This window comes from Tinamus guttatus, unplaced genomic scaffold, assembly GCF_059628265.1.
Source record: "Tinamus guttatus ecotype Peru unplaced genomic scaffold, ASM5962826v1 Tinamus_guttatus_pri_ptg000070l, whole genome shotgun sequence".
Lineage (NCBI taxonomy): Eukaryota > Metazoa > Chordata > Aves > Tinamiformes > Tinamidae > Tinamus > Tinamus guttatus.
This window is the reverse complement of record NW_028288604.1, coordinates 3,094,785-3,108,594: the sequence shown is the minus strand read 5'-3', so window position 1 is coordinate 3,108,594 and position 13,810 is coordinate 3,094,785.

Genomic DNA, 13,810 nt, shown 5'->3' with positions numbered 1-13,810 from the left:
TCCAGATCTTTCTTTTCTACTAACAGATTCCTATGAAACAGTATTATCCTTCTTTTTTCTATGTCAGTAAGAAAAAAAATGAAGTCAACAAACTCATGAAAAATATTCATGCCATCAAATAAATAATTTTGGTAGCTTTCAGGAACTCAGACCTCCAGGCCCCCTTCTGTCATTAATTATATCTTCTTTTGCCAGAAATAGCCTCCTTTTTATGCTAGACTGAAGCAAGGAAGAACTTGCTTAATTGCATACCTTAATATTTGTTGAGAGCTTAAGGATAAGATCAAATAAGCCAAGACCCATCAGATAAAAGTATTTTTCTGAAGTACAATGGTTTGCCCAGCAGTGAAAGGCATATCAAACATTGACCTTTCACAGAGACATTTAGCCTCTTGGTTGGTCTTCTAACAGCTATTTCTGATCTTTTCCATTGTTTACCACAGTGGAAATTCATTTTTATTCTCTTCTGATGGGAAGATGGCTCATGGCAACTTCAGAATATAAACTGCACAGTTCACTTGGTGCAGTAGTCACAACTGTTGCAGAAACTCTAATAATAAGGGAGGTTAATACATCAAAAATTCATGGAAGTGGCTTATTTTCTCTTTTCTTCTTGCTTTCATTGTGGAGCTATCTATTTAGTATCAAAATACATTAGACTTAGTCAGATTTTTTTTTCCTACTGTAGCAAGAAACTTAGAAAAATAAACAAAGGAATCTTATTTCTAGTGTAAGTAAATATCTTGTTTGGGATTTATCTAACGTCAAAATGGAGCCAAGTCAGTAAGAATTTTGTTACTTCTACCTATACTCTTTTTTTTTTTTTTTTTTTAGACAGTTGAACAATAGCTCTCTCTCCTTTTTTGGCTATTATTTGTTTTCTTTTTTTTTTCCCCACACTTTATAAATAATAAAGGTCTCTGGTTCTACCTGATGAAATGTAAAGTAGAAGAGCAATAGGACAACTTACTCAAGGATCCTGAAAAGAAAGAACCTTATGGAAAAATGTGACTAATGATGTGCTTTTTCTTAATCATTCAGTATTCTGGTCATGCATGTTATCTCAAAGAACTTACAAAAGGTAGGTAAAAATGGGTTATGACTGGGATATGCATTAAAGAAAACATTAATGAGCAAGAGAAATATCATTTTTTATGAAATGCTTACACTGAGATTCCACTTAGTTCTTCATCTAAATTTTTGAAATTAAATTATATCTTTAAATTAAATTATATCTTTAAATTAAATATATTTGATTCTTTTTTTCTGTTCTTTGTGATCCCATTTTTGAGAATTAATATAACCTTTTCTTTACAATAAATATTTGTCCTAAATTATGCATACTAAAATGTTTGTGAAGTCCACACACTCTTCTTTTTTCCTTTGCATCTGCCTTCCTTACATATTTTTATAATTACTATTATTATTATGCTTATTATGCTTATTATTTCCTCCTTATTCATGCCTTTGATCTGCTTAGGTCCATATTTCTACTATAAAAACTGAAGGCTGATTTTGTGTACCAATTGTAGTCCTTCTAATATTAATGTGCACGTCTGGGTCCAGTACAACAAAAAGTTTTCCACTGCATAGTTGAGGTCTCTGTCGATGCTCTTAGAATGAAAGGAGACAACATGTTTCATGGCATACATTGGACTCAACTCCCACCAGTCATTCTGACTGGAAACTCGAAGAAGTCTGTGCTTTCTTCTGGCTCTCTTGCCAGTTTTCTGTGGGTGTGCTCCCCACCTCCCCCCCCCCCCCCTTTTTTTTTAATATATTTGCATCTTCCCTATTTATTATAGTTTTCTCATAAATAGTTCTGATAGTTTGTTCTAGTTTTGTTCTAATTTAGGAGAAAATGAAACTGTAGTCCAGAACATCTTATAGTCTGAATAATTGAAGTGCTAACTGACTTAAAATACTGACTTAAGGAAATAAATAATAACCAGCATGGCAATTTATAATTTAGCTATTTAAGTAGCCTCTACTAACAAAGCTATATTTAGCACGTCTTCATCTAAAATTAAACAGAATTATGCAAGTCAGCTACGTATCTTAGGGATGCAGCTATTTAACTTTTCTTCATTTTTAAGTTGACTTAGAATAGAATAGCAGTCCTGGAAGATGTACCCCCAAAAAAGAACCGGATGTAGATCTTTTGCAAGCTCTTACATAGTGATATTTTCAGATTATCTCCATTAATTTTCCTCACAAGGGGTGAATGAATCAGAGTTGCACAAGGAAGTATCATTATCAGAGGTATCACTTGAAGTGGATAAAGAATAAATGAACATGGTGGACGAATTGTCTTTTCATTCCTTCAGGCTACAACTAAAGCCCTGTGAAAGTAGCTGCAGATAAGAAATCAAATAGCTTTTATCTATACTATAACTAGTTTGTAAATGACTGATATCGACTGAAAGTCTCCCTGGGCACTGCTGCCCAGATCCTGAAAGCTACCTGGCAGCTCCAGTTGGAGGACAGATGGTTAGCTGCCTTTTCTATTTTGGCAGAAGTTAACATGCAGTTTTGGCCAGTAACGTGTTCTTCCCTCCTTCTGGAAGATTTTAATGTCTGTTGTTAGCCATTGCTGTCTCACAAAAGTCCTGATTTTTGTTTTCTAGTTATTCCAGGATGATTGCCAGGTAATCATATGGCAATTGATCCTTTTGAATGACCATCTCAACTGTAAATCCAGAGCTGAAGAATTCAATTTTTAAAAGTGAACTTCTGATTGAATGATGCAATTTTAAACCTGGTTTTGATGATTTACGTCCATTACTATGGACCCTCAGTTTGAGGAACCCTATAAGAAACTGCCTCAGCACTTTAGAGCTCTAGTTCGAATCTGGATCCCTGGGTTAAGTATCTATACCATTAGATGATTTTAAACAGTTGCTATACAGTTATTTTCAGGAGGGCCACGTATCCTATTAGCTGTTATCTCTAAGAACTTTCCCTATTAATTCAGTTGCTATTATTATGTGTAATAGTTAATAAGTTAATAGTTAAATAATAGTTAAATTAAAGTCAAAGTTAATAATCTTCAAACGGCTACAGTAAGAGACAACTTCCAGATAAACCTTCAAACTAGACTTGAAGACCACCCCATAGATCACTCTCCTGAAGCGCTTTGGCAACATATTAAAAATAGCATCCTGCAGTCTTCCGAAGAATCTTTAGGGTTCTCATTCAAGTAAAACAAAGACTGGTTTGATGAAAACAATCAAAAGATCCAGGAATCGTTGTCAAAGAAGAGACCTGCTCACCAAGCACACCTTGCTCAGCTGCCTTTTGTTTTGCATGCAGTAAGCTCCAACAGAAACTTCGAGACGTTCAGAAGTGGAGGATCAACCTAGCAGAAAAGACTCAGCCCTGCACAGATTTGGGTGACCACAGAAGATTCTATGAGCCTCTGAAAGCAGTGTATGGACCCACTTACCACCTTCAAAGCTCCCTACTCAGCACAGTTGGCCAAATGCTTCTCACAGATAAAACCTCCATACTGAATCAATGGTCTGAACATTTCCAGACTCTCTTCCATGCCAAGCGTGTAGTCCAAGGTCCAGCAGTTCAGGACATTACACAACAATCATTGAAAAAGAATTGGATACAGCTCCTATTATGGCAGAGACTCTTAAGACCATACAGGGGGTGAAAACTGGCAAGGCAGCTGGGGTTGATGGAATCGCACCTGAAGTCTGGAAGCATGGAGGCCGAGCGCTCCATGCTAAATTTCATGAACTCATTGTGCACTGCTGGGAAAAAAGCAAACTACCACCAAATTTCTGTGATGCAGTCATCATCACCCTGTACAAGAAGAAAGGAGAAAAGTCAGAGTGCTCAAACTACCGAGGTATAATTCTGTTCTCTATTACTGGAAAAATCCTCGCAAGAATACTTTTGAACAGATTAATACCCCCTATTCCAGAAGAACTCTTACCTGAAAGCCAATGTGGTTTCAGAGCCAACAGGAGTACCACAGACATGGTATACGTTCTCAGACAACTGCAAGAGAAGTGCAGGGAACTGAACAAAGGACTCTATATAACTTTTGTTGACCTCATCAAAGCTTTTGACACTGTGAGCAGAGAAGGCCTGTGGTAGATCTTGGTTCCTCAAAATGATTAGCCTGTTACATGAGGATCAGCACGGCCAAGTCAGATATGACGATGCACTTTCTGAGCCCTTCCCAATAACCAGTGGTGTGAAACAAGGTTGCATTCTCGCATCATCTCTATTCACAATCTTCTTCAGCATGATGCTCCAAAGGGCCGCAGCAGACCTCGATGGAAAAAATGGCATTTACATCCAATATCAAAAGGATGGAAGCCTATTCAACATAAGGCATCTGAAGGTCCGCACTAAGATCCTAAATCACCTTGTCTGAGAGCTGCTTTTTGCTGATGATCGCCCTCATTGCTCATACAGAATCAGCACTGCAGTGCTTAACAGCCTGCTTTGCAGAGACTGCTGAGCTTTTTGGGCTGGAAGTCAGTTTGAAGAAGACAGAAGTTCTCTACCAACCTGCACCTCAGGAAGTCTTCCATCATCCTCACATCACCATAGGCAAATCAGAGCTCAAGTCAGTCCAAAATTTCAACTATCTAGAAAGCATCATTTCCTCGGATGGCAAGACTGACAATGAGATAGACGACAGGTTAGCAAAGGCATACAGGGCTTTCGGAAAACTTTATAAAAGAGTCTGGTGCAATAAACACCTAAAGAGAAGTACAAAGATTAGTGTCAATAGAGCCATTGTACTGCCTACTCTTTCATATGGGTCTGAATCATGGGTCATCTGCCTCCACCACCTGTGACTCCTCGAACGCTTCCATCAGCGCTGCCTCCGTACAATCCTAAACATCCACTGAACTGTTTATGTGACTAATGTGGCTGTCCTTGAACAGGCAGGGGTCACCAGTATTGAGGCCATGCTGCTGAGAATGCAGCTGCGCTGGGCAGGGCACATCTGCAGGATGGAAGATCACCGCCTCCCTAAGATTGTGCTCTATGGTGAACTCGCCACTGGCTGCCACAAGAGAGGAGCCCCAAAGAGGAGATACAAAGACTCCCTGAAACAATACCTCAGCTTTGGCCATATTGACTACCATCAATGGTCTACTCTGGCTTCAGATCGAGAGACATGGAGACTCATCATCCATAACACTGCTGCTTCCTTTGAGAACACACTCAGAATCAATCTCGAACAGAAAAGACAACGCAGAAAGAACTGTGCCTTGCCAATATTGCCCAAGGAAACCTTCTGCTGTGCCTTTTTCAACCGGATTTGCCTTTCCCACATCCATCATTTTAGCCATCAGTGCACTTGCAGCAAACGGGGGTAAAGCCCTTCCCATATCTTTGTTCGCAAAGCCTAGCCATGATTATGTGCAATGTTGAAAATATTTACAGGTTTGATTTCTCTAGGTCATGAATCCACTGCTGGTTTTATTTTGCAAATCTAACTAGCTAGCTATCATGTGTTATAATCTGAAATAATGAGGTGTGAAAAAACACATGTATGCTTTGAGTCTTTAATCTTACAAGACCTTACACTGTAAGATACGCTATAATCATCATACCTTAAATCTTATTTTAAATTTTAATTTTAACAGTCAATCAGGATGTTCAATAAATGTATTCAAATGAGAAAGCTCAATTAAATTAACAAAGTTAGAAGGAAAAATCCCAAATTTATATATCAAAGCAAAAGCAAAAAACATGAGAAAACAAGAGTTATGATCACGTGATGTCTGAAGGATTTAATAGGTCATTAAGTCTGGCTTTTAATCCCTGACATAAACGTATTAGTCAGCAAATGGAGCTTTGAAGTTAGTGGAAAGGTAATACTGGGTGCTGTTGTCAGGGATGGCAAAAATATGGAAAATGGCACTATGATGATGACTCCATATCAGTACATATCGGTATCATATAAGAGCCTCATCATATTAAAAATCAATTTTCTACATTTCAGAACCCTCCTATGTCACCAGAAGGATGTAAATTGGCATTTGTTTAAATAAGAATAGCTATTGAGAAATGGTTATGATGCAACTTATGCCTCAGATTTCAAAGTGGGGAAAATTCTTTCCAAAAAAAAAAATCACATAGAAGCAGCCAAATCTTTCTATAGTATTTCTAGATGTCTTTTGGGAAAGATACAAAATAGTCTCTGAAATTAAACATATTTTGAAAATACTGGTAATGGTGTATGGTGGTTGTAGTTTAGTTGCACATATGTATTTTAATTTTATTGATACAGAAAAAATGCTATCATGTGAGTATAAAACTAAAGCTGGGCCATACTTCTAGATTTCCAGAGGACTGGAAATCTATACAGTTCAACTAGAATAATAGGAATAATAGGAGACAGTAACTGAGCCAGTTACTAACAGTATCAGGAAAGATTAGTAAACTTTTTTCTCTAAGAAGTGCTTGTGCACAGTGTTGAGTGCTAAGAAAACCACAGATTTCAGCTTTGTCTATAGATACCCACATATCCCAATCAATAATAGTGTCCAATGCATGCCATGAATCTAAATCTAGCATGAAAAAAAAAAAAAAAAGAATAGATATGGGGTGATTTGGAGTTATTTTGCCTAAACAAAGAGAAGGGCATTTAATGTGTGCCTGATACCTTTCATTTTGACTTTTTAAAACATTGTCTGATAGCACTATTATAAAGCTAGGAATATGAACCAAATAACCAATAGTAGAATTAAGAATGAATATTACATATTCTGAGTAAATTAAAAGTTCAGTATAAATATCTGGATGTACAGAAGTTCGGAAAATAAAAAGGCAGCTTCAGATATCTGAAGTAGAGTTAATTTTAGATAAGATAGGGAGGTGCTAGTCACTTAAAGCTCCTATTATAGAGAGAAATAAATAGTTTTAAAATGAAATCTTATTTAACTTGCTTTGAACTACTTTAGGATGATTAAATCATGTCCTAAAATGACAATCCCCTCTATCAGAAACTGTGTAGGATGTTTCATGTATATGTAGATGTTGGTGTACGTCTACATTTGGTAAGGTAAACTCTAATTTGATCAGCTATCTGCCATCACAACTCTTACTGTCAATTGGGTCAGAATGTCACCCTGAAAATTAGCAACTTCCTTACAATTTTCAGACAAAACGTGTTTATGGACTACTGCTTGTTCATGGTGTCTACTTCATTTGCCCATCTGTCCCATGTACATAGCCCTAATTCCATCTTCTAACAAATGACCATGCTTTATTCACAGCCAAAAATTACACTGATCTCTATATTTTTTTTTCACAGCATGAATATTTTGATCTCATTTATGTGCACAATGTATCTGTTCCAACTTGATTTTAGATTTCATGCTAAAAATATTGCACACTATTTAGTGTGGTTTCCACCCTCTCCTCATACAATATTAAAGTAAGTTTCTCATCTCTATTAGATCTTATTAGATCCTTGAATCCTATTTGCCTTCTCACAGTCTTGGGGACTGTGCATGGCTTCCCCACCTCATCCATTATTTTGTTGTAAAACCTGTTCCTTGTCCTAAGTTGTTTCTACCTGACAAGCTTGCAGTTGCAGAAATTGTTATCTTTAGTAGTAATTACTTTCTTAAGTACTTCGCACTGCATATTTTCACATACAGCCTATATTTTCATTCTCACAATATGGTATTTGATTCTTTCTTAAGAATTATTCATTAAACACATTTAATTTCCTATATTTATTTTATCAATAAATTTCCTTAGCCTACTCCTACTTTAGGAGCCAGGATTAATTAAAAGATTATGTAAGCTTTTCCTCCTAGATCTGTGAAATCTGATTCTGTCTCTGCAATCTAGCAAGAAAGGACTGACATTAAAGATAATACATAACCTGCCTCAAAACTAAATGAATATTTCACTTGTTTTTCTCCAAAGTGAAAATGCTAATGATGAGAGCAAAGATTGGAGATAGGTGGTATGGAGAAAGATAATTAAACCTCCAAAGAAAGCTTGTGATACACACACACACACACACACAAAAACAAAAACAAACAAAAAAAAAAACAAAAAGAGAGAGAGGTGGCAAAAAAAAAGAAGAACACAAAATAAATCTTAGTCAGATGAACTAATACTCGGAATCATGCTGTATGTGAAATTGCCAATTCATCAGTAGAGTTTTAGGAAGCTACTGAAAAAGGTGTCATATAACTGAAATGAGAAAATATAATGTTGATATTTAATAGAGAAGAAAAGAACAATCAAAATAAGTGTAGATTCATTGTTATATGAATCAACATCATTGAAGGCTCTGGACTAAGAGGGAAAATAAAATCAAAGAAATGTGGAAAATGGGATGGAACACAGCACACATTTAACAAAGGTAATTCATGCCTGATTAGTCTGATATCTTTTGATACGTAATTTTTTAGACAAGGGAAATGAAGTACATCTAATCTATCTGGACTCAGGTTCTATGAATAATTGATTTTTTTAGTTCAATCACTCAATTGAAAAAAAAATAACAACAACAGGAATAAAAATAACAACAACAATGATAATAAATTGGCCAGGGAACAGAGAGTATCAAGTTTATTAGCTGAACACATCCTTTCTGCATATACGTGCAAATACAACATAAAAGTTTAGAGAGAGAAAGATTAAAAGGCATAATAGTAATTGTAAAAGGCAGATATATTCTTTCAAGTATAAATTGAAACTAACAACAATGAGATCCTATAAAGTCCCATTTAAGTATTATTTTTATGATTTTCAGTTGGTTTACTGGAAATTATTTTAGGAAAAGAGTAATTCTATCAGATTTCAAGAAGGGCTTTAAATCCAGGTGTGAATATGTCAAAGTGTTAAATAGTTGCAAGTATCATTAATCATTAATCATTAATCATTAATGATTCTACCTCCAAAAAAAAAAAAAAGGTGGAAGACAACTATCTGCACTACCAAACACATTGTTAAAAATGTTATATGGAAATATTAGAATAAATTTCCTAAATATTAGTAAACCACAATGATTTTTAAATCAAAAATTAATCTGAACACACAGAAAAATATTTTTGTTATTAAAATATACAAGTGGGAAGACAATATTAGGAAATCTAAGAGAAATTAACCAATTCTAGTACTTGGGATAATGAATAATTGTTTTAGAAGTATCCTATCTTTTGAAACAATTTTTAAAGAATTGCATACCTTACATGAATCTTTCAGGAGGGTGCCATTTCATATGGCCATTTTCTGGAACAAAATTTGAACCATTTCTTAAAGCTATGTTGACATGTTCATCAAATTCAATAGGCAAATCATCCTTTTAAAAAGGGAGTTGTAACAGTGTCAATTAATGATAAAATTAAGGCAATCCTTTATGATATAAATTAACATGGGACTCAATCTAAGCCTCTAAACTTTTTTTATTTATGCTGCACCTTGAATGTGTGCCAATAATATACAGCAGGTAACAAGAAATGGCTATTCATATCAAGAGTTCTATATGAGAGATACTGAAGAATGACAGAAATAATGAATATAATTAAAATTATGCAATAGATAGATGACATTACATCTACATAGATGTAATTACATCTATACATAGATGAAATTACATCTACATGTTTTATTGAATAGACACTCTTTTTTAAGATACTCTATGAATTTTAGCTAGAGAAGACTTTTTTTTAAATTTAATGTCTCTTCAGATAGGTCAAAGGAAACCCATTCAGTGCATAGAGGTCTTAAAAAGCAAAGATGAAAGGTCGCGTAAGCAACCAGACTGAAGAATTAAGCCACAAATCTTAGTGTCATGTATAGAAATTACAAAGATGTATTATATTACTATACTGGCATCTCATTTCAGAGTATGTTTAAAACAAGGAGAAAGCTGAACTATGCTGAGGATGGAGGGAAATGAAACAAGATGGAGAGAACTGCAATTGTTTTTCTTCTCAGATTAAATGATAACAATAATAATAATAATATATAAAACAATAAATGTTATAGAGAGTTTACATTTAAAGCTCTTGTTCTCTCTGTAATGAGATGTTCTCTATTAGAACACGAAGTACAGGGAAATTTCTATCATAATATATAAAAAAGGTGCAGAACTTGTCTCCACAGAATCCCGTGCGAGTGAAATATTTAACTGACTACTAAAAGGATCATATATCTGTATATTTTTGGGGATATTTTGGAATGTTAATAATATAATAATTGTTAAAAATAATTTATGTAATTTTATAAATAATAATAACTGATGTGAGAATTTGAGCTGCCAGTAGGTCAGTTACTAAAGACAGATGAGGCTAATGGGGATAATGAAAGGGAATTCATTCATCTAGGCACTATAATAGTTAGGTAGTTAGTATTAGTTAATTAGATATCAGTCTTATTGGTACCTGTCTGTAGGAAGGTTATACTAGTAGACAGCGAGAAGCAGCAAAGCATGCTAATGTTTCAATATTCAGAGCAGTTCATTATGTTCATTATTGGTGGAGTATGTTATGGATATGGTGGAGTATAACATTGCACATTGAACAGTCCTTTTGAGGGTGTTGTGATGCAGACACGGAGCACTCTGCCACTTGAGCATGAAACATTTATTTCCAAACGGACAAGCATAGCAGCTGGTGATAGAAATATCTTAGGTAATCTCAAGTAGGTAACTTAGCCATTTCAGCCATCTGACAACACTTGTCTCCACTACAGTACAAGTTGTAGGGACACGGTGGATGTTTCTTGAGCATTTGAAGCCAGCCCACAGCAGTGCATTCTGCTTTGCTTTGGGGTGGCAGCTTCCAGGACTAAGGATGTCTCTGGCTGCCCTAGCTAAGAGCAGATGTAGAGAAAACACGCCCTGTTTCTTAGGCTCTGTCCTGTCCTCTACTGCAGAGGTGACAAACATCAAAGATTGATCAATGAAGCCTGATATATATCTGGGGACAATAGCATCAGAGCTGCTTCTCAGAAATTCTGGCCTATTCCTAACTTTCAAGATAGCAAAAAAGCAATGATGCTTTAAATTTTCACACTTCTGAAGAGTCTGATGTTGGTCATAGGACACGTAATTAGATGAAACTTGGATCTAATCTAAGATGACAATGCTGATGTTCCTAAATAGCTATTTTTCCCCATTACAAACAATAGATTTGATGTCTTAGAGTATTTTATATGTTGCACAGTGCTTCCTTGAGGCAAAGTGGCTATAACTCCATCTGGCTTGATTTAAACTACAACTTATTTGCATCACCAAGTATTGTAAGGCAGTTAGAGTGAATCAGTAAAAATAAGGAAAGAACTGCTGCAATATTAATAATTTCTCAATATCTGTATTTCTTCATAGGGTTTAGTTTGCTTAAATAATTTATAGAGATAAGTGACACTTACTGTCATTGTCCCTGTTGCTGCTACTCTATAGCAGAAGAGCAATAGGCCTACGTATAGCAGTTAGCAGCATAATGATGATTGAGAGGAACTGAGTGGCAAAATGAGGAGCAAAATCATCCTATAAGAAAGGGACTTAGAGGTTTTTCTTGACAATCATAACACTTTAGACCTCAGAGAAAGAAGCAGCCTTTTGTGACTGAACAAAGGCCTATACTGTTATCATTTTCTCACATGCAAAAATGAAACAAAATAGACAGAATTGTCCTACAGTCAGTAGTCACTATTATATTGAGCATCATAACTAAGCTGGAGCAGACAGATCTTTATCTCATGAAACAAAATGATGCATATAGAGGTTTAACAAAAATCTGTTCAGAGGTCCAGCGACTGTAGAACCTCAAAGGAAATGAGGAGGATAATGAGGAGTAAATGTCTTCCTCAGATTGACAAAAGTTGAAGAAAAAAAACATTTTTTGCATCTTTTCCAGAGAATTTAGGCTTTTATTCAAGAGTACCTGAGACACAGTCAGTGGATTAATGAATTTTTACTTTGCTGACCACCACAATCTATAAGAAATCACAGAGGCAAATCTTCAAATGAAACACTTTTGCTTTCTGCATCCTTTAATAACAAATAATTTCATATCATGGACTGATTCTCTGAACACATATATTCATTAGATAGCAGGCCACTATCAAATGATAATGGACAATTATTTGCAATTTGGTTTTTAAGTATGATAGAAATGTGAACCTTGTTCATAAACAGTTAATAGAAATTCCATTCCTTCCTTTTTCCTATTTCAATGGCAAGTTATCCTTTTTGATTAATCTAGCACTAGAAGTCACATGACATTATTTTATTAGGCAGCATTTCACGTCAATTTTAATAGCACCAATAGCTCCAATCAAATATCACTTACTGTTTGCCCTTGGAGTGTTCACTTCTCGGGTTATTTGCATAAACAAATCATGAAATGCATCTTTCTGATGCAAATCTAGTTGATTAATATCACATACTTACCTCATAACAAAGCACTTTATAGGTTAAAGCTGTACTAACTGAAAAAAGTCACAAGAGTAGAGAGTGAGAATAAAGTCTCCAGTCATGTGAAGACTTCCACTGGTACAGATCAGTATAGTTCCACCAAAAGCTATGGTGCTAGGCTGATTTCTGTTTAGATATTCATTCCATTATTTTGGCTGGAAAATGAAGAACTAGATATTTTATCAGTAACATCTAGGTTTGCAGATTCTTGCAATTTGCGTGACAGTCAAGATTACCCTATTTTTATTTGAACTCTTTTATGCTCAAGCTATATTGCGCTAATCTACCCACTGAATTAATACATTTAATCTATATAACATTTTTGCACAGTGCGTATTCAAGGCTCCAGTTTCATTATGCAACAATATAATATTATCTATGTTTATTAATCCTGTTAAATTATTGTTCACTCCCTATTGGCTAAAACTGAGCTTCCTCTAATAATTTGTTTAAGAAGAAGACTGAAATGATGGTTTTGGAAATAGATGTAAATCTGTGAGATACAAGCTAAATTTTTTAATAATTAAAAATCTTAATCTTTTCCTTTAATGACTGGAAAAGATAAATAGCTCTGTGCTAGACTCAATCTACCAAAGACACACAACAGCCAATTGTTTCAGGTCACAGCTGTCTACTTTTCCTTAAGAAATATAATGAGAATCCAGTTTGGACTAAAAAAATAGGAGTAATTAGGGATAATCATGTAGACTGACAAAAGTCTTACTCTAACTTCATCCTGGCTTCTCTTTCAGATTTTTTTTTCTGTATAGTCTTACCTTAATGCATACAGTGGACCCTAACTTGGTAGGCATACTATGACAAAAAAATAACCAAGATAAAGTGTGGGAGGCACATATTCAAGTGGTTGCCCATCCAATTTGGAGTTGTGATTAGAAGCTAACTTTTGCAGTCATCTTCACAAAGAGGTAGTAAACATAACATATCACAGAATGTTTTTCGACAGGAATAATCCTCCAGAAGATTGGAGACTTGTTTTGAAGTCCTCTAAGTTTTGAGACCTGAATATCACACACTAGTAGTGTGTAGTATACAAAATTATTTTCACTGATAATGTTTGTTTGTTTGTTTGTTTGTTTCTTTTCTATGGGAAAGCTCTGCAGTCAAGGTATTTTGTGTCCAACTACACATGTCGGTGGGAGGAATCATTCTGTAGCACAGAATCCAGTTAACCAGCTGGACTCTTAAAAACACATTATGAACTTTTCTCCTTCATACTGAAATGTTAAGAAAGATTAAACTAACTTGAATGTTCCCCTAAATACCTTATTCCACTCCACAAACAAACAGATCACACAGGTTAATCCTGGTTTCTACAGGCCTCAGTCAAAGAGCTGCCTTAGAGTAGGATTTAAGCTTCTATTTCCT